Raw genomic sequence first — 27,379 nt, 5'->3', positions numbered from 1 at the left:
AGAAATTAATGATAGCAAAAAAAATAGGTTTAGAAAAGCGGGGTTTCCTTCAGACCGCCTCGGCAATCACAAGTCACCAACGCAAGACGTGTCCCTGATTACTGCTCCTGTCATTAGCCCGCCAGCGTGAAATCTCCCCACCGTCGGCTCCCACTGCGTGCCGTGAAGCAGCGGACTGCTTTAGCCTGGCTGGCTCGGAGCCGGGCCGGTGTCTTTCTCTCTCCCACTCTGGATTACTAAGGACACTAAGCTGACTCCTTTATTTCATTTCTTGCTATAGCATTTTTTTAATACACACTGAAAATGACCTGATTTACTGTGGGGGTGGGGGGTGGGATTGGTTACTGGCTGGCAGGTCTATCTGTGATGTCACACACCGGCTGTTCGTACGGCCTTTGAAGGCATTCATGAGTGAACGTTCTCCTGCCCTAACGTTGCCATCCCGGCTATTAATAACTCAGTGTTTTGGGCTGGTGGGACCACAGTGTGCCGCTTCTGTCACACACCACTGCAGCCTCCAGATACACGTCTGTGACGGGTCCCTTAAAGGCCAAGCTCGTGTGTGGGGCATGTTCGTATCTGGAACGTCTTCCCTTTGATACACGGTTGGTTGTGTGTGTTCTTTGGGATTCTCAGGTGTCTGAAACCAAGGGCTTGTTAGAACATAGTGTCCAATCGAGAGGAGCCCATTCACCCCATCGTGCTCGTTTGGTGTCCATTAATAACTAAGAGATCCAAGGATCCTATCCAGTCTGTTTTTGAATGTTCCCAAATTGTCTCTTCAGCCTCATCGCTGGGGAGTTTGTTCAGATTGTGACGCCTCTCTGTGTGAAGAAGTGTCTCCTGTTTTCTGTCTTGAATGCCTTGAAGCCCAATTTCCATTTGTGTCCCCGGGTGCGTCTGTCCCTGCTGATCTGGAAAAGCTCCTCTGGTTTGATGTGGTCGATGCCTTTCATGATGTTGAAGACTTGGATCAAGTCCCCACGTAGTCTCCTCTGTTCCAGGGTGAAAAGGTTCAGGTCCTCAGTCTCTCAGTAGGACTTTCCCTTCAGACCTGGAATAAGTCTGGTTGCTCTCCTCTGAACTGCCTCTAGAGCAGCGATATCTTTCTTGAAGTGTGGAGAGCAGAACTGTCCACAGTATCCAGATGAGCTCTAACTAGTACACAGTAATTTATCAGGGCTTATGCCGTGGCAAGTATGTTACACTAGCTGATAAAACATTGTTTTGGTTGACTACTATGTGTACAGCAGGTGAAGGCAAAGATTTGTTTTGTGTTGCATGTCTTGCACAATGTGGGCACAACTCTCAAAACCAGAAGTGGGTCAGGGGAGTGGAGGTGGGATCAAGATCTTATGCTGGGCGTCGCAGGGAAATGTTTCGCTCAGGATCTTGCGGTGCCACCCTGGCTGGTCCACAGAGGCCTCTGATAATCGGACAGGGAGAGGCGCCAGGCGTGAAACGGGAGATGCCTCTCGGCTCCTCGGTGTTGTGAGAGCTGAAGAATGCGAGGGCTGCGTGTTCGGGTCCCTCTGGGAACAGAGCGTGCCGAACACCGGAGATTAACTAATGCAAGGAGGCTGGAAGGGATCCAGGCGGTTTTACTCCACTGCTCTTAAAGAGCTGGGTTGGGTGCGATCCTGGGCGCCAAGTTTACTGATTGACTTATAAAAGTGCATTCCTCCCTCCCTCCCTCCCTCCCTCCCTTGTTAGTGCCCACTCCTCTGCTGTTGCTGTCTTGATCGGCGTTGAGCGTACGGAGATGTTAGCCGTCCCACGGGACAGGCCAGGCATTGTCCTCGGTCCTCACTAAGGCAGCAGCAATGCCACTACATGTGTTACTGAGCTAATTGGCCTACACTTAAAATAGCTGTCCTCTCTTCGGTGTCAACCTCCTGCGCAATAAATAGACACAAATTAGATACGTAACTACAACGCAAGCATAGTGGGAGTGATTAAAAAAAATCGGCAAACCGTTCCTCTTCCTGGTTTGCTTGCGCAGCTGTCTCTGCTGTTTACCAAGCTGGTCTGGGCTGTTGAATTATTGAGAGCTGGACTGAGGCGCTGGAGGAAAGCAAGGCGCTGCTTCTGTGGCGGGGCTCTTGTGGTTGAACGTGTAGATGATGCTCCTGTGGGAGGATCGCAGGCTAATCTAGGTGCTCGAAAAGGTTAAGCGTCCTGTAAATATTCCCTGTAAAATAACATCTCACTCTCGCTTTAGTGGAACAGCCCGGTGGATTACGGTCTCGGCTTTGATCGTGTGTTTGTTTGCTTTCATAGCTTGATAAGTCGCTGATCGGTCTGGGAGCTCATTAAAGGCGAGAGAGCCCAGGTGACGTCTGTGGTTGTGTTTAGGTTCTCCATCCCCCGGCGCTGTGCGATCCGTTGTGTTCAGCTCTTCTCTGGGGTGTGCAGGGCAACGCTGCATCTACAGGGGCTCGATGCGCAGTAACTGTTGCTGTGTGATGAGCTAAACTGGTCTGTTTCTCTGCCACTCCTGTGATATTGAGTATTCGAGGCTACGCCGAGACCCGTGCGGACCGTCCGTCCTGTTTTGACACAGGCCTCAGAGAATTGGTCCCTGGGAACACAAGCCGCCTGGGACGCTTATTTATACCTCGTCTCGTTGCTGCACACGCCAAGTGACAGCACGGTGACAGCTCTGTGCAACTCTGAGACTCTTTCAGAGCGTTCCTCCCACCTGTATTGCGGTGCTGCTCGTTTTCTGTTTGTTTTCCTGCGTAGACGTCTGTCCTAAGGTGTATTCCTTGCTTTTGGCATTGAAACTCATCGTACAGAAACCTCCTTTAAGGGACTAAACCGGCCGATAGATCATTTTAAACCTTCCCCTCCTGACTCTTCTTGTTCTTGATGGAGAGATATCCGGTGACTGACCTAGAGATATGTATACATCAGCGCAGGGTTGGCTGCCCCAGACACTGTTGTGTATCGGTGCCGTTGTGTTCAGCTTGTATGAAAGCCTCTTCACAGAACCCATGCCAGTTTGCAGCGGCTGTCTCTCTTTCACAGGGATATTTTTAACCTCGGGAACGCAACGTCCCCGTTTTGTCGGAGACGTATGACGCTGAGCTGTAACTGGCCCCAAGATGGACCCCCGCCCAGGATCCCACTGCCCTTCGTACCTTCACAGTGGCATTGTCCCTCTGCCAGAAAAGGAAGCCATGAGTTGCATTGTCACGTTGTCCTCTCCCTGCTTTGCTGCGCTCTCCTCGCTCTCCACAGGCGCTGAGGCGGAGCTGTAGGAGTCCGTGGAGTCTGATCAGTCCGCGTCCATCTGTCCAGCAGACTCGCCAAAACCGACAACAAAGTGCGGCATATGCCAGTGTTTTCTGTGCCAATCACTACATCGTTTGTTTAGGTATGTAGGTTTTGCATGTCTTCGTTATTGACGTAGTGGCAAAGACAGTTGTACGTAAAACAGGAAGCGTCTCGGCATCTATTTATTACTCTGAAGAGGTACAGGCCTGTGTTTTTAAACCCCCGAACAGCTGTGAAAGGCCTTGCTGCGTCATTATTCAGATCTCTTCCCATTTCAATAAGTCTTTGTGTTTTCCCTCTCATTCCATCCTGTGCTTTTAAACAAATGTATGTCAGTTTGCTGTTACGCTGCTCTTTGGAGGATTTTTCTTCCGCTGCAGTTGTGAAGAAGGTGGCAAACACATTGTGTAGTTCAGACGTCAGACGTTACATCACTGCGGGTATAACCTGGCCCGAGGCGAGCTGTGTCGTACAGAGACGCATCTCCTTCCCCTCACAGAGACGGACCCCTTTCACACGGCCTCCGAGCGTGAAATACGAACTCGAGAACGAACTGAAATCCTTGCCAACATGAGAGTGAGAGACGCTGCGCTGCTCTCCTCTGTTTACGAGGCGAGAGGCAAGACTCTTTTTCGCGCGGCGTCCTACTGGCAGGGCTCAACGCCCGAGTGTTTTGGATGGCGACAACTTGACAATCTCTCGGCCGCATTGTGCCGAGTCGGGCGCGGGTGTTATCTTGCAGGCAGGCGGCGTGATGTTATTGTAGTAGCTTTGGATGCGATTACAGGGGCTGTGAGAGAGAGCTGTGTCCGCTCGGAGTATTGACAGCTGGCTCATGATCAGAGGGATCACTCAGGGAGGGAGGGATGGAGGGAGGGAGAGAGAAATAGGGAACGGGAACGGGATCTCTGATCAGCAGGCAGATAGATTGTATCGCTGACTTCATTTTGTTTGAACAATGAGGCTCTGAAGCCGATACCTGCCGTCGGTTAGAGCCCGTCTGCCTAAACGGGAATCTTTTCACACCTGACGCGGATTTAATCGACCGCAAAGACCGGCCTGACTGATCTGCCGCACCGCCACGTGGCCAGGTGTATTACGCATGCCAGGCTGCCCTGCTACGCCAGGTAACTGCACGGGGCCACGCTCTCCGGCTGTGACCAGAGCTGTGCACTACATCACGGAGGGCAGGGACTGCTGAGTGAAAACGTGGCAGGTTCAGATCAGGAGAGGAAAACGGATTGTCTTTTTTTCCTGCAGCTGAAATGCTTTCTGAACCACAGTGTTATTGTCAGAGTTGTGTGTGTAATTCTGTGTGTCATTTATTTGTTATCACGTGTGTTTTAGTTCTCTGAACCCCTCAGAGAGTAAACCAGCCTCCTCCTCTGACTCAGTCACACTGTAGGCATTTCACCAGCTGTTTGTAGCCCACATTGCTATAAATCATATGTTATATAGGGTTATTGATCATTCAAATGAAATGATTAATGAATAAACCATTTATGAATCGTTTATTAATGACACCTTTGTCTAAAGTGTTGCCCATATTTCTCGATCTCTTTTTTTGTCCCGTTTTCTGTTGTTTGTCCATTATTGACATTGACAAGGACTAATATTCCTGTCCGATGGCACACTTTCAGCACACCTAGCCTGTCCAATCCTTAGCATTTAAGAAAAACCCCAGGCCTGTCATCACGCCTTTAAATTGGAGGCATCCACACTGTGCTATAGTCTGTGAACTATGTGCGAGCAAAGTGTGAGGCGATTGATTGATCGATTGATTGATTGATTGAAGGCTGCTGTGTCTGTCTGCAGCCGACCGACCACCGTGTCGCGTGTTGTTCTCTTTACACACGTGGTGCAGCACGATGAGTGAATGGATTCGTTTGTGCAGGAGAAGTTGGGTAAATGCAAAAGGGTAGATAACGTATACAGAGACTCACTAGGCCCACGCGGCTGAAGAGTGAAGTGTCTCCGATCCGTCCTGGTGAAAAAGCAGGATTTACCTCTAATCAGAACCTAAAAGCAGAGCAGGAAGACAAGCCGACGTGCCGGGGAGGAGGAAGCGCGTGAAACTTCCCTGCAGAGCTGCTCGGTGTGGCGGGAGAAGCGGCGGCTGTGCGCGGCATCTGTCGGCCAGGGAGCCGCAGCGTGTGGCGTGGGGGGGGGCGGGTCATGTGAGGACAGGGCGGTGTGAGAGCCGAGAGTATTCTTATACTCCCGCCTCTTAATCTGGAGTCACGATTTTCACTCATCATCTGGTAACTATGAGAAACCTTCCTCCACAATCATGCAGCACCGTCATTACAAACCATTCGCTGCTCAAACTAATGAGTTAATGAATTACCGTGTGCCTGCTAGTGTAAACGCAGCGTGTTGATTGTGTAGTAGATAGATATAATTCGAATGAAACCCATTCATCTGAAACTGGTGTTTGTCTCGAAGATCAGGCAAGAAACGTTTTTATGGAGATGATGATGATTGTTACCGTGACAGAACAAAGGTTAAACACGTGCCAGACTCTTAAAGGTGGATCCGTTACCTGCTCAAAGCAGTGATGGTACTAATTAGTGAAACAATTAACTGAAATTGAACATTTAAGGACTTAAACGGTTGGTGTTGCATCTCGAGGGCTGGGCTTGTGAAGGGTCTCTCGGCACTGGTTGTTTGGCCGGCCGTTAGACTGCTCTCGCTCCACGTTCTCCTCCCCTGTTTGTGTTTCTTCTTTGCAGGAGGCTAAGGCAGCAGAGGAGAGAAGGAGAGGGAGGGAGAGAGAGACAGGAGGAGAGAGGCACTGAGAAAGAGCCTGCAATAAAAGGGGGGACGTTACAGAACTGCATTTTATTAATGAAGTAGCCGGGGCTGTGGAGGAGGCAGCTGTATAAACACTCGCAGAGGGAGCTGTGTATGACTGTGTGTGTGTGCGCAGGCCTGTGGGAGCGCAGGGAAACGAAGACCGCTCATACGGCTTCGGCACATTTGTGGAATTCCTGCCAATTCGGCTTCTCGAGCCCCTCATCTCGGGAGGGAGGCCGGGATTGGGCTTCACTGGCGCCGCTCGCTGCACGAACAGGGCTGCCTGCGGAAAAGCCTGGTACCTTTCCGATTGCCTTCACCCGGGCGGTGTGTTGAACATACATAATTTAAGCGCCCGTTTGCCGGGCAGTTGGCACACCTGTCAAGCAAAATATAATCTTTTGTGAATCGATAGGGTTCAGATCTGGGATTGAGATGGGGGTTTTTGTGGACCGGTTTGTTTATTCTGTAGTGTGTGTGTGTGTATTTATTTATTTGTTGCACAGCTTGTATGTAAACCCTCGCGGCCTTCGTCTCTCTCACCTCGCCGGCCCTCCTGCTGTGGGGGTTTTTAGCTCGGGGGGGCTTCGTTACTCATTTCTGGATTCACAGCTATGCAAGTGCAGGTCAAAGTGGCGTGCTGTTGTGGTTTACACTTTATAGATTTCTTAAAAACAAAAAACAAATAAAAACACGGTTCAGCCTTTGCTTGTGTGTTTTCCGTGTGTTGAGTTGGTATTGCGTTTTGAAATGTGTTAGGAAGTCTCGATCTCATTGGAAGAAACTGTGTCGTTGGAAGAAAGTGTCCATTTTTATTTTATTTTTGTGAAGAACCTCAAGGACCAATAATAATCCTGTGATGAACAGCTCAGGAAGCCTAGTGTTTTATTACTAGAGATGGTTGTGTGTTTGCTCCATCTGTGCTGGGTGTCCATACCTCCGCGTGCTATAACAGCAGAGCTATAAAGTACAGCTGTAAATGTCACATGCCATTTACTGTAGTTTAATGCTAATCTAATGCTTCTGGTGCCACTTTAAGTTACATTTAACTGTGTTTAGAGGACAACACATACTTGGTATAAAAATGCTTAACAAGACCGTGGAATTTAAATGTTAAACATCGAGCCCTTTGTTTCTGTCCAATCCTCTCCGTAACAGCACCACTTCATAGATAATCTCATTCTCTAGTGTCCTCGTGTCATGTTATGAGCCTATTATTTGTTACGCTGAGGTCAGCTGCAGTCAACGCTGTTTGAATGACAGCTGACAGGCTTTTCATCCAGACAGATGACAAGGGTGATTGAACAATTGGAAAAGGTGCCACTCCTCCAACTCTTCTGTCATGGAGACGGACGGGAGGCGTTCAGTGTATCTGTAGCCCAAATCTGTAGTCATGAACGTCCGTCTCTTCTGTTCTCTTGTTTGTTGTTCCATAGCAGCGTCTCCTGGCCTCCTTAGCTGTTGCTCATATCAGTATCTGTGTCTATAGGTGTGGTTTTCCAGATGTTTATTTCCCGTCCGTGGCTCGAATTTATGACGAATAGACGATGTCAGGAGTTATTGTACTGTTTATTTCCTCCAGATCGGAAGTGCTCTTCTGTTTGTAAACAAGAACAATATACTGTAATCGGACGTGACAGTTGGTATGTTTTAATTGAATACCCCATTTTACTTGTCCTTTACTATGTGCGTCTTTAGCCGGGGTAATAAATGAGAATGAAAACTGATGTTGGTACCTGGGAACAGTGTTGGCAGCGTTGGCCAAGCGTTGGCACAGTTTGCTTTGACTCCCTCGTAGTTATTCACACACCAGGAGCTGAGACACTCGGGGGTCGGCAAGGCTTGGGGGAAGGGTGTTTCTCGAGCCGGTAAATATAAGTATTTTATTTCTGCAGGAAAAACAAAACAAAACAATGCAGCTGTACAGCCATCGGTTTACTTAGCAATTAGTGGCTTCCAGACCATCCATCTTGGTCAGGGCTGGCCGTCGGGGACTTTGGTGGGCCTGACTTGGCACCAGCAAGTTTGGGCAGCTTTTCATGGAGCCAGGACCCCCGGGGAGGGAGTGAGGGTGTGATGTTTTCAGAGGTGTGCCCAAACCCACAGCGGTGTCTCGCGAGGCCGTGGGACAAAAACCAAGGAGAGGCTACGGTCACCACCCCCCCCCCGCTATCGATGGCAGGGCCTCGTTCGTGTGACTGAATAGATCTCTGTCTGAAACTAGCGGCGCTGAAAGACCCGAGTCTGTGCGATTGATCTCAACGGAGACCACTGCCTGCCTGAATGCCATTCCCAGTGTACTGAGCTCATAGGAGCCTTCATGCCAAGATGTGATTACCACGTAGCGTTGACACGTTCCAGCTTTTTACATTTTAATGTCTTCGGACACTCCCCCCCCAGTTCCACGAAACCTACCAGCGTTTGTGTTTCAGCCAGTGCTTTAAAAATATTGGCGTCAGGGAGCCGTGCTACGAATTAAAATGTAAAGGGATGGGAGCTGTCAAAATGTCTCCGATGTGCGTCTCTGGTCTGAGCTGAAGGCCTCAACTTCTCGGGATGTGGCGCGTGTCTTGTGCGGTTTCACGGCGCTGTGGGATCAAGCGTTTCCCCGCCGGGCTGAAGGGTCGGCATAGCGGAAGTGCCATCTTATTTCCCAAGGTGCCTCTCTTCTCTCTCTGCCGTCTTTACAGGGATTAAATGGGCGTGTGATGTTCTGCGGATGAAATGACCAAAGCCTCCGAACTCAGATGTTTTTTCCTGATGTGTTTTATCACACAGGGCCACGTTTTAAACACATTTATTAGGTCAAATGCTTGCATTCATGTTTCTTTCTTCTTCAGAACGAAATGCCCTGAGCTTTCTGAGGCAGACGATACATTATGAATTTGGCCTGTAAGTGTTTGGGGTGTTTGTGTGCTTGTCAACAGGTCCGTTGTGTTTGTTTAAGAGTCCTGCTCTACTCAATGACTTCTTTGTCTCAGAAGGAAACACAGGGGGTGGATGTGTGTGTATGAAATAGAAAGGGCAGAAAGCAAACGAACCCGAGTGTGCGTCCTGGATTAGACTGTGTTTGTTTATGTCTTTCACATGGTTTCTCCCTTAATCGCAAAATAACCACACACAAAAATATATGTATATAACTCATTCAATTTGAGAGTTAAGTTTACCACAGTAAATACGAACACTTATTTGGCAGTGTTCACAGGGCGTTCTTGCTCATTTACTGTGCTTTTACCACGGTTAAACAGTAAACGTGTAGAAGGCGATTGTTGTTTGCGTTTACTTTACAGTTCAGTACACTTTTTGAATGCTGCTTCTATTCTGGAGTTGTAGCTTGAAACTAATTGTGTGTGTTTGAATGGGGCTTCAGTGTAGTGTATTCAAATATTAATGGTCCCTCTGTGGAGTTAAGAGTCCCCAGGATTAAATGAGTGACCGGAAAGACATTTTTCTGTAGTCAAAATGAAACGTTTTTTACGCAGGCGATATCTGTTAATGGTTTTCAGGTGTTTGTTCAAAAAGCTCTTCCCACTGATAATGTAATGGCCCTGATCCTTCGTCGGGATGGGGACTCAACCCCAGAGAGAGGGAAGAGCCCTGAAGATTTTGAGAAGCGCTTCAGCATTTCACACATTCGAGGAGCGCCACGATTTCTGCGGAAATGAAACTGTAAATACTTCACAATTCGCTCCCGTAACATATTACTGGAGCAGTAGATAAAAATAGTGTTCATCCAAATAATTACTGCCGTCCCGACCCTGTTTCCACATTGTGGCTGACGTGGAGTGAAGAAGCATTTCGAAATGTGAAAGAAAGGAAAAAGAAAAAGCGAAGGGAAATAAAAGGGGGGGAAAAAGCAAGACCCAGACATGCTGCACCATAAGAACCTGCAGGCAGTTTTTATTGTAGTGCAAACGACTAAATGTATTGTAAGGATGTGTCTTTAAAAGTTATGCTCCATACGGGACGCTTGTCTGTCTCAGTGCGTACTCATCAAAGTGTGCTTCCGCTCGGAGGTTGCCACAGTGGGGCCATTAGGCCTTATCGCTGATGGGTGTCGAGTCAGGTGTGCGTAATCCAGGCAGTCCGGTTAGCCGGGTGCGACACAGCCCTAATGCGCACTTCCCTGCCCAGTTCGTCCAGTCTTTGGTCAATCACATGTTTATAGAAGGGTGTTTACCCAGCAGTGCAGGTTTTGTGTATAATTTAAATTGCTCTGAATGTGTAATTTTATATTGCCTAAAACATTCAGAGCGATTTAAAGCATGAGAGCATTCACTCCATCTATTCTGAGATGTTGAAAAGGGCCACTAGAGGATTCCTGAGCAGTTTTTTTATTATTGTATTCTATTACGCATACTTGGGAGAGAAATTGGTGTCTAATCTATTCTACTTTCACAACAAGTATATCCCCTGTCAGCCCCAGTTAATACCCTTCCAGCCGTGCTCATCGGTATCTGTTTCTGCAGCCGTCCAATCACCCTCCGTCCTTTTTCAAATTAAAGATCAACGCCTGCAGTGAACTCACAGAAAAGTGTAAATACGTGTATGGGAATGTTGTGTGGGCTGTGGATTGTTCTCTCCACTTGTTGATGGACTTCCACTTGTTGTGGATGCACCATATTGCAGTCTGCATGTAATCGAAGGACCCGAGAACTGCGTGTGGGAGAGGCGAGTAACTGTGTAGAGCGTGTGCGTGGAAGTCGGCTGCTCAGCATGCGAGTGAGCTCTGCCCAGCGTCCCCTGTGCTGCTCAGCTCTGATTCACTGGTTTACTCGTGAAACCCCGAATGCACACAGGTCCAGCGAGTGGGCACCCAGCGCGGAGAGATGGGGGGCATTGGCTGTGGGTCTGTGCAGTTATGGGGGTCTGCTGGTTTGCCAGTGTAGGTGGGGGAAAGAGCGGTGGAGCAATGTGGGCGATCTGTCCTGCGTCAACGAGCCAGAATCTCAAATGTGAGTTTCTCCGTAGGCAACAGAAAGTCTGATATTACAAATCAGGACATGACTATAAATAAACAGTTCCATATCAGGGTGTTTTTCCCCCAGATTCGGGGTCATTTGACAAAATCCCCCTGGTTTCAAAAGCGGCAGTTGTTCCAGAAACATTCATTATTTGTTATCTTGGCAGCGTTCTTAGACATGAATACCAAACAGAACTGTTCTTGTTTCTGTAATTTACAAGCTAAAGCTGTTCATAACATCTGCTAACATCTGGACCAAAGTGGGTGCTGTGGTTTCCCAGCTTTGGTCAAAGTCTTCTTTTCAGTCGTTTTGTTCCCCTGTTGTGTTGTGTTTGGCCTACGGAGACGAATTTTGTTTGTATTAGGAGCCCATGCGGTGTCGTGATTTCACTCTGTGGACGACGGCTGCTCCGCACTTACCTGGACTGACAGCATTAAAGGATTAGAGGGGCCATGTGATTCATGAGAGGGCAGCACAAAATCAATGTCTGCGCCACAGCGAGGGCTCCTCGGCTCCAATGACGTTCTCGGCGCACGGGGCAGCTGTGGTAAGAATTTGTCGCCTCCTTCCGAGGCCTCGTTCCACTCGAGCAGCTGCCCATCATCCTTCAACTCCACAGCTTTGGGAGCGAGAAGCTGCACGGTAGGGGGAGCTTATGGGGTTAAACTCTGAGTAATATGATCCCTCTTTCCAAGCCCTTAGTAATGGGAGTTAAGTGAGGGGTGCAAGGATTGGATTGCTCCTAAAAAGATTTTGATGAGGTGCTGACAGCTGTAATAGGGTGTTCCTTGTCCCTGGGAGGCCGGGGTTTGGCACGCTGTAGTTGAGTTATCTCTGCCGGTGACACCGAATTAGCAGCCTGAGAGCGCGGCTGTGAGGAGGATCTGCGAGCGAAGACTCGGCGTCAGCACCACGTCAATCACGGCGGCTGTGTGTTCGGGCTGAGGGTTAATTGCCATCTTTTATTGGCACCAGGAATGCGGGCAATTACAGTATTGTTTGTTTCCTCCGCACATTACCCAGGGTGCTTTTCAGCAGCTGGTGAGGTGCGTTGTAACCGAAAACCCGGCGAAGTGACAGTCCTGTCTCTGTAAAAGACAGGCGCGGATGCCGAGATGTCGGTATCTTACCCGGCAGCATGTTAAAGCCTTCACACCTATTGCGTCTCAGTTCGCTTTGTAGTTATTTTTGGACGGAATGCTGTTTTTCCTGCCTGACGGCTTTCATTGTAAAAGGGAAATCGTGGGCTCATGTTCACAGCCTTTATAGTACCGAGGAAATTATATACATGCATTCTCGACATTCTGTATTTTTTTTTTTTTTTTAGAGTTTGCCTATTCTGCCTGTTCCAGCTGACAGGTAAACACATATTCCATGCAACAGCGTTCCCCACAGGCTCCGTGGACTCCTACAGTATTCCCCGTGGCTTGTTTTGCACTGCTAATAACAGCCCATCTATCAGGACGAGTACAATCGATGGTTACGCCACTCAAGACCCAAGCTGCATGCAGAAAAGGCCGACTTCAAACGTCTCTAAAAGAGCAGGCATGTTTTTACACACGCTGGGCATGCGATTGCCAGCGCAGTTAAGCTGCCTGGAGAGGGAACCCTCTGGACATGAATGAGTTTGACCCCAGCGGTGATATTGCCTTTAATGAAGGAACTGATTTTGAAAGACATGAGGTTAGCAACTGAACTAACGTCGTTATTAAAGTGTCTAATCTGTGATGTTAACAATAATTGACCACAAAACCTCCAAATTTAAAATAAAAACGCACTTTGTCCAGAGCATCGCTGATTCTGGTTGGAAAAGATTGTGGTTGTCGCCGCAGATCTGTAATTGGGTAAACTGAGGGCTGAACAGTGATGTACACAATTCCACTGCAGGGACATTTCCCAGCCCGATTTCTTTTATTTATTTGAAATTCCTCTGGTAAAAATGTGTAAACCAGAGACACGAAAAACAAAACGCACAAAAACAAGAGAGTCAATCAGCAGAGGTGGAAAGAGAGCCCGAGGGGGGCGGTGCTACAGTAGACGAACTGTAATTGTTTTGCCACGGTGACGGTTAGCGCCTTTCTTGTGGTCGGGCCGTATCCTGTCGCCGGTGACTGGGGAATATACGGTGGACCAAATCAGTCACGGGACTGTCTGCTTCTGCCTCCGTGGGCCGGGTTTGGTTAAAGCAGACGCGATCTCGGCTGCAGGGCGAGCTCTTGAGTCATAACGTTACAAAAACAACAACATCAACAAAATGAAACGTCAGAACATGAAGGCTGAATTAGTCACCTGCCACAACGTCAGCGTTTCCTCACGGAGAGTTCAGTGATCCAGTGACCTAACATAGGTGTTGTTTTCCCCTTGTTCTCACCTCGGACATCGACGGTAGTCTGGAAAAGATGGGCGCAAGCAGGAGGCTCACATTTGCATGCCTTCCCTTTTCAGTCCCCCCTTTCTGGCTAAAGACATTCAGTTTGGGTAACTAGTGTAACCGGGGAGCCTCAGAGTCTTTAGGCCGTATTCTAGGCGTTCTGGATGGGTGTGGTGGAGGCTGGAGGGAGTGTGAGGTTGAACTACCGTCTCATTCCTGAGGTTGTCCTGTGTCGGCGTGTCTTACGCTCCGAGAGAGCAGTTCATTTGTAGACAACCGCCCCCGTCTTTCCATCGCCACCGAAAGACAACTCAGATGTTTGAAAATGAACTTGGTGGCCCCTGACCATTTCCTGTTGGCGTTTTTAAATCGCACGCTTCTCCCTCTTCACTTCCTGTGTGACACACTCGCTCGGGCCGCAGCTGCCGTGACGGTGCGTTTGCCTTTGTTACCCCTGGCCTATTCTGCGTAGGAAACCCGAGCCAGCTTTCAGTTCCTCGAGAAGAACCCAGCCCTGTGGAGATCAGGTCTTACACCACACTGGTGCAAAAGCTTCCCAGTTCACGTATGAAAAGAAGCAGATATAAATAAAATGAATTAAGATACAATTTTGGCTCTTGCACCGGCGGATCTCAGAGCCACAGCTGAGAGGATGCACAACACTCACCCCTCTGCAGTCGAGCGGGGCGGGGGGGCCGCGAAGTGGCTCTGTTCTCGGTGGTTTGTGTTTGAGAGACGGGTGTAAAAATAGCTGGGGGTAGAACGGGTTCCTGTTTGCCCATGCCAGCTCGGCCTGTGGAAGGAAGCTGTTTGAACCTTGTGACTCAAACCCTGAGCGATGACTTCAGGGGTGGGGGGTGGGTGCAGAAGAAAGGACTTTGATAATTGCACCTTTTTTCCATCATTGATTTCTCTGTGTTTCTTAGTAAGAAGAAGAAGAAGAAAAAACTGCTTAGCCACTTCCTAGTGAAAACAGGAAATGCAGTTATGCTTGTGTATGTGCTGTGCCGCTTGACACTTTGAGAGACTGTACTTCTCCAAACGAAAGCACTTGACGCCACTATTTTGTTACTGAATTAACCCATTTAACGTTTGACTGTTTTCTGGGTGACTGTTATTGCTTTTGGCTACATTTTTGTCTTTTTAAATCATCTGTTCTTGTATGAATTGCCTTGAAAGAAGCTGAACAGGGAGAGGATGGGAATGTCATAACTCTTGGCTGAAATCACTGCGGCGCGTTTGTATGTTGTGCGTTTAATGCGTTAACTTATGTCGGGTGTAGAACCTTGTAGAAATGTGTCCGAATACGATCGTTTAATTTCCAAATCCTCCAAATGAATCCCCACCCCCCAACCAGTTCCTCCCCTGGGCTTGTGTGGGAGAATGAGCAAGCCATGATCTCGGCACAGTCACACTCTCTCACTCGGGATCTCCTCAGAGCACCGCGGGGTCTTGGTCACGTACAGAGACACCGCCCCCCCCGTGGAGCTCGATTTCTGTGCGTAAGAGCAGCCGCCCAGCCTGCTGTTTCACCCCCCGACCTTTGTAAATTGCAGAAATGAAAGCGATGCCACCGGACGTCAAAAGTTCTCAGCGAGGCTGCCAGTTTCGAGAAATGCCACGGCTGACTGACGGGGGAGTGGGTGGGCAGCAGCGTGACCCTGCAGGGCAATGTGGGGGGGGGGTGCACAGAATAAGAGTCGGAGTGATCTGCGCAATCAAAACACTGCCCTGTGCTACAGCTTCAAAAGACTGTGGGACTCGACCGACCACTCACTGCACGGGTACGTGGGTCTGTGACTTCAGGGTGTGTCGACGCGGTTAGCGCTAATGTAATATTGATCTCTGAGTAAATAGGTGTCTTGTAAAAAGCCGTGTTTTTAAGAGACTTGAAAACGTTTATATCAAAATGGGCTCGTGTTTGAAATGTGACTTCTCCGTCGCAGTCTTGTTTGCTTCAGATCAGACCTCAGGGATCTCAGGGATCTATAATACCTACCGGCGCAGTGTTGGATTTTCCGTCACGGTTGTTATTAGCCTTGTTAGTGTCAAGAGAATCGCACCGATCCGATGACAAATCACACATTCATTAATAACGGCTTTCCACCACAATGGCACTGTTTGAACTGCCCTCAGGGGACGGGCGTCGCGTCCTCCTCCGAGTGGAAAGAGATTCTCCAGAGCCGATCTCGTCGCTGGGGCGGTTTCTGTGTTTCCAAAAACAACTCGACTAACCCTGTTTGTTCCTAACCAGCCTTTCTTTTCACAACTGACAGTTTTGTCAGCAAACCTCTGTGATTTCACTGCGGAAGGGACGTGGACTTGTGTTTTAACCCTGATCTCACGCTTGACCTCTGCCCGCCCAAGCCAAACACAAGTTTTCCCAGAATTCATTGCTTTGCAAAACTTTTCCACTCCAAACACCGCCTTGGCAGCAGTTCCTTGGGGGGTTCCTCAGGGACGGGTCATTGTTCCCGTCACCAAACAAGTGGGGTTGTGAGGAGCTACTCTCTAGCGCAGCGTAGGAAGCAGACAACTCTGCGTCTGTAACACTGAGGAGGTTCTGTGTCGAGGCTGTTCGTAGCTGCATCATGTAAAGGAAACAATAGGGTTTTAAAGTGTCTGTGTTGAGTCGGTTGCCCGTTGCTTGTCATGTGAACATCAGGATAATATGCAGCTACGAAGTCCACAGGGTGAGGCCGAGTCTCGGACCCGTTTCAGCAGGTCATCTGTTACTGCGAAGCCAACGCAATCGTCCCGTGGGATTTCAAGAGTCAGGGTTAGCCCTTATGGACTCGCGGGGGAGCAGACGGGCGGCCCGGGGAGTGCCAAGTGACACAACCCTCGGCCTGTCTGCCCGGCGGTGAGGATGTGCTGAGATCATCTCCCCCTCCAGACCTTCCTGTCAGCTGGAGCCTGCTTTCCAGGAACCTCCAGGGACCTTCCCCACACACTTCTCCTTTTAGCCTGCTTTAGAAAGAGATGTTATTACACACACACACACGCATATATATATTGTAATTGCCCGTATGGAGGCCCAGCGCTTGCGTTTCCCTCGTGTTTAAGCCTCCTTCTGTCGAAACTAAACCTCACAGATGCTCCGTCGAATGCGCTGGATCAGATCCCTCTGTTCTGCTGCAGCCAGGCGTCCGGGCTTTCCCCTTCCGTTGGACGGGGTCACTGCCATGTCATGGTGGAGACGGGGATGAATTGGTCAATCTGGTGTCATAATTACGGGAAATCGGCGCCGAAATGGCAGGAAATCAGTTGCAGTGGACGTGGGTGTGTGCGTGTGTGCTTTTAATACAGTTACAGAATAGCTTATTTCATTTATTTGTTTATTTTCTGAGGGGAGAGATTAACGACTTAAAAGGATCATGTCTGCACGGGTTTGAGCCCAAAGCTTCTTCAAAGCGGCGACGTGAAGCAGCCCTTCATCTTTAACTTGATTGACAACATAAACTAATACAAGTGCAAGTCAAGAACACCCCAAACTGTATCGCAAAGGTCCTAACGATGAAACCGGGGCATTATTTTGCTGCAGTCTGCCGTCCGTGGCTTGTCTTCCTTTCACTCCAGAGTCCGGACCGCTGACAATACGCAGTTGTGATACGAACGCATCGTCCCAAAACCCCAATCCGCATCACGAGTCCAGTCGACGGGAGCCGAGCGATTCAGCTTGTGTTGCCGTTACTCAGGTTTTATGGGACTCTCTAATCAGAAACTGGCTGTGAAGCACTGGAAACCGTCTTTAGTGTTACTGGAATACAGATTGGGGCGCGGCGGACGGGCTGGCCTGGTTACTACACATTCCGTTCCCATGAATCCATTGGTTTATAACTTCTCAACGGTGTTTACTGCTGGAGCCAGTTTGATGTCTGTGCCCTGCTCTTTATTTATTAAATGCCCGACACTTATTTCTATTATTATTATTTATGGATGCCCTGCACATCGGGCACTATGAAAATGAATCCTTTTCCGTGACAGTTTGTTTTTTTCCGAGGGGACGTTCGTAAATCAACTTTCTCTTCTCCACCTCGGCTGCTACCTTTGGTTCCAAGCGATGATGTCATCTGTTTACCCTGGCAGCGTGATGCTCGGCGGGGGGTCTGCGCCGGCCGTTAAGAGTCTGGCTCAGTCTAGGTACGATTACACGTCTTATTGATTATTTTCTGATTCCTCCCTCTGGGGGCCCGTGCATCGAGTTTCTGTGTCTTCTAAGACTGTCCCCTCGGTGGACCTGAGACCTGGAGAGAGATACTCCTCGTCTTCACTTACAGCTTGTTCTCTAAAGTCGTTTTTCTCGACCCCTGGGTCCCGGGGTCTGCAGTTACTCGCTTAATTGATGGAGCTCAACCGATTAACAGCTGCTGAGGATTTTAAAGCTCCCAGTATGAGTTCAGTTCGGAAATGTGAGGCTAAACTGAAACTCAAACCCCAGATACACAAGGAAGGGTTCCTTATGCAAGTTACGTGGGTAAAATTCCCAGTGTCGCACTTTTACCAGGGTTTTACAGGGGTGAAAGATTGACCGGGGTGAACATCCAAGACCAGGATTGAGACTTTCAACTGTTATCGTCTTTTCTAGCCAAGTCCTCAACACTGTCCCCCAACTTCTGCTCCCAGTCGAGTTCAGTTCACCTTCACTGGAAACATGATCTCACTTCCTGCGGGAGAGAGAGTGGGGAAGGGATTTTTTCTTCTGTCTCTCCTTTCTCTCGTCTTTCTGTTGTCCGTCTCTCTCTCTCGACGCAGCGTGAGATGTCGAAACTCTATCTCGCGGCTCACTTCCTCCTACTGGCCACATCCTGGGCTCCTCTGGGTGTCATGACTTGTGCGCCGGAGCTATTTTTAGCCGCCCCTCGCCCACGCAGAGTGAAACGCGTGGGAGCTGCAAGTGAATGAGGGGGTGGCCGGCGGCTTCTAAATTTAATACTTCCTCTTCCTTTCTCTGTCTTTTTTCCCCACACTACGTCATGCAGAAACTTCTCTCTCTCTCTGATTCTTTTGTTCTGTGTGTTTCGGGGTTTCGAGCCTCACTCGGCCTCCACAGTGAGAGAGGGTTTTTTCTGTTTCTTTCCTTCAGCTTCACATTTTCTGTCCTGCGTGGTGGCTCCGGCGATTCGTTTTGAATTAGGGCTGTAGACGAGGCAGAATGATGATCGAGTAATGAATAAGTGTCTATGAAGAGAGGGCTATACATCTCACGCACGAGTAAAGCGACAGTAAAATGGTCCGTCTCTATATCTCAACTCGTAGGGAGCTTGGTCGAGGACTCGAGTGAGTGATCGAGACGGATCATTTCACAGACCTGTGGAGTGCGGTTCCTATGTGACGCTAATGGATGAAAGTGCTTGAATGGATTGGACGACAAGAAATGGTCTCTTAGCTGGATGACTGGGAGGCATCAGGTAGCTCCGGCGTTGATTATTGATCGACACCCAGAGCCGAGTCTAAGTGCTGCTTTCCTGACGATGGGTGGCAGTGCGCCCTTCTGTGACTCAGACTAGGGTTCGGAGACTAAAAAGGTTTTAAAGGTTAGAATAAAGCGGAGCAGAAATGGGCAATTGTGAATTTGTGAAAAGACCACAGTAAATGAAGTGAACCCCTCCGCCGTGTTAGGCCAGCAACGACCTTGTGCTCACGGCGTACGAGCTCCTGTAGGGAAGAGGAGGAGGGGAAGAGAGAGAGAGAGAGAGAGAGAGAGAGAGAGAGAGATGTCTGAGAGTTTGTCCGGATCGTGTGTCGCCTGCACTGAGGTCCCGATCGATCGGTCTCCACAAAGGACTTTCATCAGCCACTCCATTAGCGGGCCGCCTCATTTTTTTCCTGCCCCGGTGTGCTCTCTTCGGCCGGGAGGGGGGAATCGACAAGATGAGAACGCTTGCTTCTGTGTGTGGTCTTCACCTCTGCTTCTTATCACTCAAGTATAAACCCATCCCTCCTTCATGCCCCCCACTCCTCTCCAATGAGGTCTGCTTCCCGTCACGGTCCCCCTACCAGCTCACATGTGACCTACAGCTCCTGATCTCCTGCCCAGAGCTGCATGGGGCCAGTGACCCAGTCTCCCATCAGGGACACACGCACCCGGGGACACATGGAAATTGGGCTTCAAGGCATTCAAGACAGAAAACAGGAGACACTTCTTCACACAGAGAGGCGTCACAATCTGAACAAACTCCCCAGCGATGTGGCTGAAGAGACAATTTGGGAACATTCAAAAACAGACTGGATAGGATCCTTGATCACTTAGTTATTAATGGACACCAAACGAGCACGATGGGGCGAATGGCCTGCTCTCGATTGGACACTTTATGTTCTTATGCAGGGAGATTTATACTCACTTCAAGAAGCCGAAACACCTTAAAACAAACCTTGTTGGTCATTTTTCACCTCAAGGAGCTAAACTGTTATTGATGTGTGAAAAATGTTGATGTCTTGGTGTAGGGACGTCTTCAAGCCCGAGCTGGGCTGGCACAGGGGACGTCCACAGATAGTGTTCGTGTAATAAAGGAGACCGAATACAGGAAGCCCCACAGAAAGTTAGATTTGTGTGTCACTGGAAATATGCAGTACCTGTGCTGCACCTGGAAAAGACCTGAATCGCCAACGCAGAGAGAGAGTGGGTGAGATAAAGACTGAATCGCCCCTCCTGGGTGAGGCAAGAAAGAAGAGAGGGAGAGAAACAAAGCTAGCAGTACGAGTGTGTTCAGCTCTGAATCTGAGCGAGGCTGGGGGGACAGCGGGGGGACGCCCAAGCGCTCGAGGGCCGAGCTGTGGGGGGGATAAAGGCCCAGACAAAGGCGGCGTATTGTCTGCGTCTGAGTTGAAGCCGGGCTTGGCGGAGCACGGGACACACACGGCGCTCTCCCGACCCGCCCACCCCTTGCTCACCGGGGGTCCGAGGATTGCAGCGTATCCCCCTCAGCGCCGGATGAGAAGCCAGGGCCCCTTCGTGTTCCTCCAGGCTGTGACTCCCCCCAAGCCAGTCTGAGTTCAAATCCTAAATGTGTCGTCTTGTCTTCAGGCTGGTGTATTCTCAGTTCCTACTCCCATTTTCTTAATTTCCCATTTTTTCTTAATTTTTTCGCAAGCCTCCTTCCTCTCCACTCCACCAACTTTTGCTTAAAACAGTTTTCCAGTTGCTTTGATGTTGTGTATGTAGGTTATGCGTTTCCCTTGGCCCTTGTTGGATTTGCAACTCTCCCTGTCTTGAGACCGGCCGTGTTTATGTATCTTTAACTTCACCGCCTCTCGATTTAAGTCTGCTTTACCTAATTAAGGGCAGCATCTGAAACACTGTATCATTTGCATATAGTGGAAGCAGGATCTGCAAGCATGCAGACTCTGTACATGAATAAAAAGCTTGTTGTGTTTTATTGTGGTACCGTTGGGGTACGGAGTTTGTTTGGGGACCCAAGAATAACCCAAAGATTGTGCGACAGGACAACGAGGAACATCGGATAAAAGACATAAGATTGGGGAAATACTGAGACCACAGTCCAAGTGGTCCAGTGACTTCGATGCAATGCTTTAAATTTTGATGTAGATAAGAGATTTCATGTTTCCCACACTGACAGTATCTAAAATGCTGATGTTGCAGACAGATGTGCAGGGATATCTCCTGGTCCTCTCGGTCTGAGAGGGGGATCCTGGAAATAGATGGTGCTCTCAAATTACTCAGGAGCCGAGCAGAATATGGGTTCGTCCATATGACCACTGTATTGATGTGTTTCCTGGGCATGACTGTACAGAAGGATACGCTGTTAAAGCAGTTTTCAGCAGCGTGACCGTGTTTTGGGACTATAGTTAGTGATAGAACCATTGACCAGAAGAAGCGGCCAACCAAAAGAGTACACGGGGTTCGGTTTGTGTTTTACATTACACATGTATCGTACGTGACATGAAGGCACGTCGTGTTTCTCTTCAAGGCATGCGACTGTGCCAACCTCACACAGAGGAAACATTGAAAAGGTTGAGGCAGAAAGGGCAACGGGGAAAAAGAGTTATTGTAAGTTCAGGTTAACCAGCTCTGCTTTGGTGTTATTTAAAACGTGTTTTCAAGCAGGTGAGGTGGGGGATTCGGTTTCTTTAAATAGGGCAAGAAGACAGTGGTCTGAATGTGGTCAACATCCTGCCAATCACACTATGGGGAGAAGTTTTCTTAGCCTCAGTTTGTTTTAGTATTTTTAGAGTGTGTATAAATGCTCTTGCGCTTATTCTGGGCCGTGCAGTTTTTTAATAGGGTCTTGACTGAGCTGAGGTTGTGACGGGGAGATTGAGGCTTCGGCCTGTTGTTGAACATTTTGGTAGTCCTCCCCGATTATGCAAACAAACAAATACTTACGTGTTGTGAAAATAAATAAGAAGCCGAGTGGAACCAGTTTGGTCTGACAAGGTGGGATGGTCACAGGGGACGATTCTTAGTTAATCTTCAAAATAGAGAATCAGTTTCCTATATTAAGCAAAAAAAATAACGTCCCGAAATGAAAGATGATGACCCCTCATTCGACCCCATAGGATCTTCTGAAGGCCAAAACTCCCTTTTACTTATTAAAGATTCAGCGCTTTTTGTTCTGTGTTCTGCTCCTTTTACGTAGTTAAAATGTTGACGTTTTTATAAAGTCTTTAAGTGGACCACTAAGAGAGTTTTCAGATGTGAATTTTAAGACGGTCCAACTGAAATTGTCAGTAGGTTGAATTTTCTCTGATGGGGAAATGCGTAGCTGGTTTATATTTTTACCAGCAGCACCAGAAAACATATTTCATAACCTCCTGCTGTCTACTGACATGTCTAGTTTCTAGTTTCCATCAGTCTTTTCTGAGCAGCCGAACTTCTACTAAATAATATTCTTAATAACATAAACTTAAGACCATTTTCATTTGTTGTCTTTTCTGAAATTGAAGTCACAAAAGCCTGTTATCTCCTGCCGTGCGAGGCTGTGGTTTGGCTGCATGTGGGTGCGTGGCCTCTCACCGCCTCACACACGGATATTTATACCCCAGGTTCCCTTTCTGTGCAGGTGGTTGACGCCGCCCAACAATAGCCCTCCTCTTGACACGCGCTGTCCCGGGGCGAAGCGAGAGCGAGAGAGCGAGATAAAACAAACACAGGAAACAACACAAGGTGTCTGCGAGTGGCCTTGTCGACATAAATACAGTGCTGCTCAGTGAGGCCCGGCTCACTCGCAAACACGCCACACGCACGGCTGCCCGACCGCACACACCACTTCTGTCCGACGGTATCTTGACGAGGCTCTGGGGATGGGGAGGAGATGGATAAAGAGACACCAGATCTACTATTCGTGTCGTCTAATTATAGCCATTGAAGCACACGCTTTCGTTCTGCTTGCACTGCCCTGCATGCAGGTTTACTCTGGTAAAACGGCCGGTGTGTTCCTGCACCTGCAACATGTGTCGTTTGTGTGTTTATTCTAGTTGTACAGTGTTGTCCTGCAGGTTTACTGGAGCATGGGAAACCACGGTAAATATGTAGTCTCTCCTCTGTGCCTAATGGTTTATTTATTTTATTTTATTGTTTATGGCATGCCAAAAGCATCAGACCCCTGCGTAAGAGTCTGCAGAGCTGAAGGAGAGCTTTTCTGTGTGATGCTCAAACTCACATGAAGAAGATTTCGATCCGGCACCAGACCTCAGTCCTGCGCCCGTTATCCATCCTCTGGTCGGAGAGACCGCTAGCGGAGGAGCAAAACCTTCGGAGGCTTGACGGGTCTGAGAAAACCCCGCGCCGTGGTTGTGAGGTCACCGTCGGGATCAATGAACGTGCAGCTCCCTCTTCCTGCTCGCCGAGAGGATCTTGACTTGATTTATTTGGCAATTAGAAGGAGCCTCGCGTAATTCAATTGAGCGATCGATGCCGGCCGATAGTGTTTACAGATGTAATGGTCAGTTTGGCCACATCATTCTTTAATTATGGCCCCGGGCGCAGTCCAATCGATCGCACCGAAATAGACTCGTCCATGTGTTTACACAGCCGACGGTCACCTCGCCGCATCGACCTGCAACGGGTTTTTATTGAAGACTGAGATGTTCTGAAGTGCAGGACCGGAAGTGACTCTAATGACTCGGTCGAGCTGAGATCTCTGGGAGCGCAGCGGTTTCCCTTTGCTGTCTCCTGAGCTTTGCCAGTTGAAGGAAGTTGTATTCCTTCTATCGGGCTTTGAATTCCCTGGTGAAGAGAGAGAAGCCTTTAACGTCTGAACGTGAATTGAAACCGCGGTATCATCACTGTACGGAGACGCTCAGTTTTCTGCTCAGAAAGAAAACAAAACTGATGCGTGCGATGCTTGTCACGCTCACAATAGGAGCTTTACTGCGGAGCCCCTGTGCTGACATTAATGGGTTACTAGTTTCTGAGATGAGCAGTTGCTGTCTCTCCAGTAAATTAGTTTCTGACAGATGATTTCTTTTGCTAAGTGCTTTTGAAACGCTACCTTAATGCGCCCTAATTACAAAGTGAACGTGTTCTTACGCGGAAGTCATTTGCGCAGAACCTGATGAAAACTTTTGCTGTGCAGAACTACGAGGAACCATTTTATGAGAGAGTAAAATATTGCGGTATTTTGGAGATTGTGGAGGAGACGCTCAGGATTTTACAGAGGGCTCTCGTGTTTCCCCAGCTCCTTTACTCGGCCGATTCCTAAAACTGCGACCGCATCTCTCAGCGCCTCCCCAATGATCCGTCGAAGATTCAGCACCCGCTGACGTGGAAAAGCGACCCCTCTGAGGCTGTAGAAATGCAGTCGACATCAAGAGAAGAAGTGCTGAAACAAAAGGGATAATTGAGAGCAGATCCGTGGTGGCCTTCTAGCCCATCTTCAAAGTGTGACATAATTTCATAACCTTTCAAGCCTCGCCCGGACGGCTGAAAACACCGCTGTGGCGGAAAGGTCAGACCGGAGGCAGTGTGTACAGCCCCTGCATGTTCTGGAACCAGGGTTATTGAAACACAAGAAGAAGAAAAAATAAGAAAGTTTACCATCGTGCTCGTTTGGTCCCAGCAGAACCAAGCAGGACGAGAATGAAAATGTAATTTGTCAAGAATTTGTGCCACTGAAATCCATTGGTATCGTTCCAGAATAAACTGGGATGTGTGTGTATATAGATATATAAATACCACACAGTGTCTGTCTGATTCGTATTAATAGCTGTACTGTGCTTTTGTTTTGTGTCTTTTCTGTTTTTGTGTGTGTGTGTCTGTTTTTGTCTTGCGGTTCATGTGGTTGATCCAACACTTGCATGGCTTACGTGCCCCCTGTCAACAGGGCTTACCGTGTGTGCCGCTTCACCGTGGCTTTGTGCGGACGGCGTGTTCAGTGATGAGTTAGTAAACATGGAGAGAACGTGCTCTCTGTGTCCACTGCGCGTGCTGTAGCCATCGCTCGTTCTTCTCAAAGCGCATTTTTACCGTGCTTTTGGGAAATCGCGATGTGTTGCACAACTACAAAAAACACCGTAGTGAATTACTTTTGAAACTGCCTTCTCCTGACCTGTGCTTTTCAACGACTTCACCCCTCTCTTGCTTTGCTTGAAATTCATTCCCTTACTGAGGAACCTCACAGAGACGGGTGTTTTCATCCTGAAACCATGAGACCCGCTGTTATCACACACAGACTGACACCATTCCACTAATTGAGTGGCTCGTTAAGGTCATTTTGAGCAGCTGAATGAATTTTGATTTTGCACACAGACAAGGGTGTGAATACTTATGCAATCCTGACTCTCCCTTTTCTATATTCATTCTCTCGTGACTTCTTTCTTGTCTTTGTTTTGAAAGTGTGGATTTAGTTGTGTATGTCACACATACGATTCTCTGCTTCAGAGTGTCAGGTCTGCAAGCTGTAAAGCAACACAAAGTGCAATGTGTGAGAGGGTCCCAAAAGCAGAGCACGACAGGAAGCCAACAAATACTGAGATCCAATAACAGAAAGCACAGATATCGGCGAATATCTCAGCCCGGCTGCTATTTCCGTGCTGATATGCATATTTTTGGCACCCTGATCGTTAACCGCCAGCTGGAATCGCACAGTATTGCCTTTATCTCGGCCCTCCCCACGTGTGAGTGCCAGTGGCTCGGCTATCGGGAGGAAAAGCTGTGACCCGTCAGGAATGAGTCACTTATTAAAAGCGGTTTTCTTTCCCTCCTGCAGAGTCCGGCGTAGTGCAGCCCCGAGTCTCCGCCCACTTCCTCAGGAGGAGTCCCGTCCCGCTAGGGAAACACCCCGTCCTCAGGTAACCAGTCCTGCTTTTTTTGTCTTCCCGAGGTTGGGGGGGGATGAGTCTCACTTCGAGCAGGGAACTCAACACCTGTGCCAGCTGCTAGTGTCGGTGTTCTGTACTGTGAACAGCGCAGGGCGGAGAGTCTCGCTCTGCGTTGGTAGTGTTGTACTGGGGGTGTGTGGGACCTGCGGCCTGATGGTGTCGGAGTGGGTCAGCCCAGGCCTGTTGCGTCTGATGCGTTTCGTCAGTGGATTGTGTTGTGGTGGGGGGGTGAGGGGAGTGTGTATTACCTCTCTACCTCAACCAGCATTTGAGTTTAGCTACATCACATGATGTGCGTGTGTGCGTGTGTGTGTGTGTGTGTGTGTGTACTATGAATCTGTATTACTGCCAGCTGCTCTACCAAGGGGCTGTTTCGAATGGGTGTGATTGGCGCCGGCTCTGGCCCAGCGCAACACCAAACAACAACATCAGCATCTCCTGCACTTGAAAGCTGAGCCAAGGGGGCCGGTTCAAACACACACACACACACACACACGCACACACACACCTCCTGGCCTGGCACCGAGTCTCCTCCACAGCCCTGGCGGGGAGCAGCTTTGTGCCGATGAGGCGGCCTGGCGGAGCAGCAGGGAGGCCGTGGATTCGCAGCGAGGCTCTCTCTGTGCCAGCCGTCCACCCGGCCCGTTTCCATAGCAAGCCTCTCTCTCTCTCTCTCTCTCTCTCCCCCCTCTCTCTCTCTCTCTCTCTCTCTCCTCCCTTGATGTTCAGTGGGAAGCTCCCCTCGCCAGCATGGGGTACCGGGGTGGGGACCGTGCTGGCGTCTGCAGTGACGAGGCCGCGGGCGACAGCCGTGTTTCACTGATCTGTCACTGATGTCACGCATGTCACGGATCTGTTCTGTGTCGTTGCCCCTCCTTCACCACGGGCTGGGGTGGGGCGTGAGATACGCACGAGTCCCACAGAACTGGGTCTGGGTTGAGCATCAGATCTGTGGGAGGATCGGTTAGTCAGTCGGGGCGTCTCAGTGAGTCGACAGTACAGTATTAGTGCATGCCTAGGTACCTTTGAGATCAGTTCAGAAGGGCCTCTATTGTCCATCTGTTGAGTTTTTTTTTCTCTGACAAAACACAAATGGAGACGGAGGTTAGAAATCCCCCAACAAGCGGGGTGTTGAGGCGCCGGCGCTGGCCCGGGTCCCGTGGGTTTCACATGGGCCTCACAATGGGCCGAGGAGCCCGGCGCACAGAGACGGCTTTCACTCGGTGACAATGCAGCCGTTAACGGCACGGCAGCACAATGCGCTGAAGGTTATCAGCAACAACGCGCTCATTGAGAGCGTATGGAGGGGATCACGGCCGAGATTGATTGATTGATGCTGGTGGTGGACAGTGGAGAGGGGGAGGGAGGGAGGGAGAGTGAGAAAGAAAGGGAGGATAGAGGTGGAGGGAGTCGGGGTGGGAGGGAGAGGGAGAGGGAGAGAGTGGAAGGTAGAGATAGAGAGAGAGAAGGAGGGAGGGGGAGGGAGAGAGAGAGCACAGAGGTGGAGGGAGGGAGAGCTAGAGACGGGGAGGGAGAGAGGGAGAAGGAAGAAGAGAGGGGAGGAAGGAGGGAGGCAGAGAGGGAAAGAGAAAGACAGGAAGAGAGAGAAGGGAATGTAGAGATAGACAGAGGGAGAGGCAGAGTAGAGAGAGAAGGAGAGTTTTCACTGACTCTCAATGTCACTCCC

General features: G+C 49.2%; 1 protein-coding gene across 1 annotated transcript in view; it reads left to right on the top strand.

The window, feature by feature from the left end:
* Positions 1-27,379, top strand: part of hivep3b (HIVEP zinc finger 3b) — a 94,637-nt gene that overhangs the window by 32,739 nt on the left and 34,519 nt on the right. Inside the window, exon 3 of the mRNA XM_066717702.1 lies at positions 25,581-25,662. The gene's annotated coding sequence lies outside the window, so the exon portion shown is untranslated. The remainder of the gene's footprint in view (positions 1-25,580; positions 25,663-27,379) is intronic.

This window comes from Amia ocellicauda, chromosome 11, assembly GCF_036373705.1.
Source record: "Amia ocellicauda isolate fAmiCal2 chromosome 11, fAmiCal2.hap1, whole genome shotgun sequence".
Classification (NCBI taxonomy): domain Eukaryota; kingdom Metazoa; phylum Chordata; class Actinopteri; order Amiiformes; family Amiidae; genus Amia; species Amia ocellicauda.
This window is presented reverse-complemented; position numbering and strand designations above follow the sequence as displayed.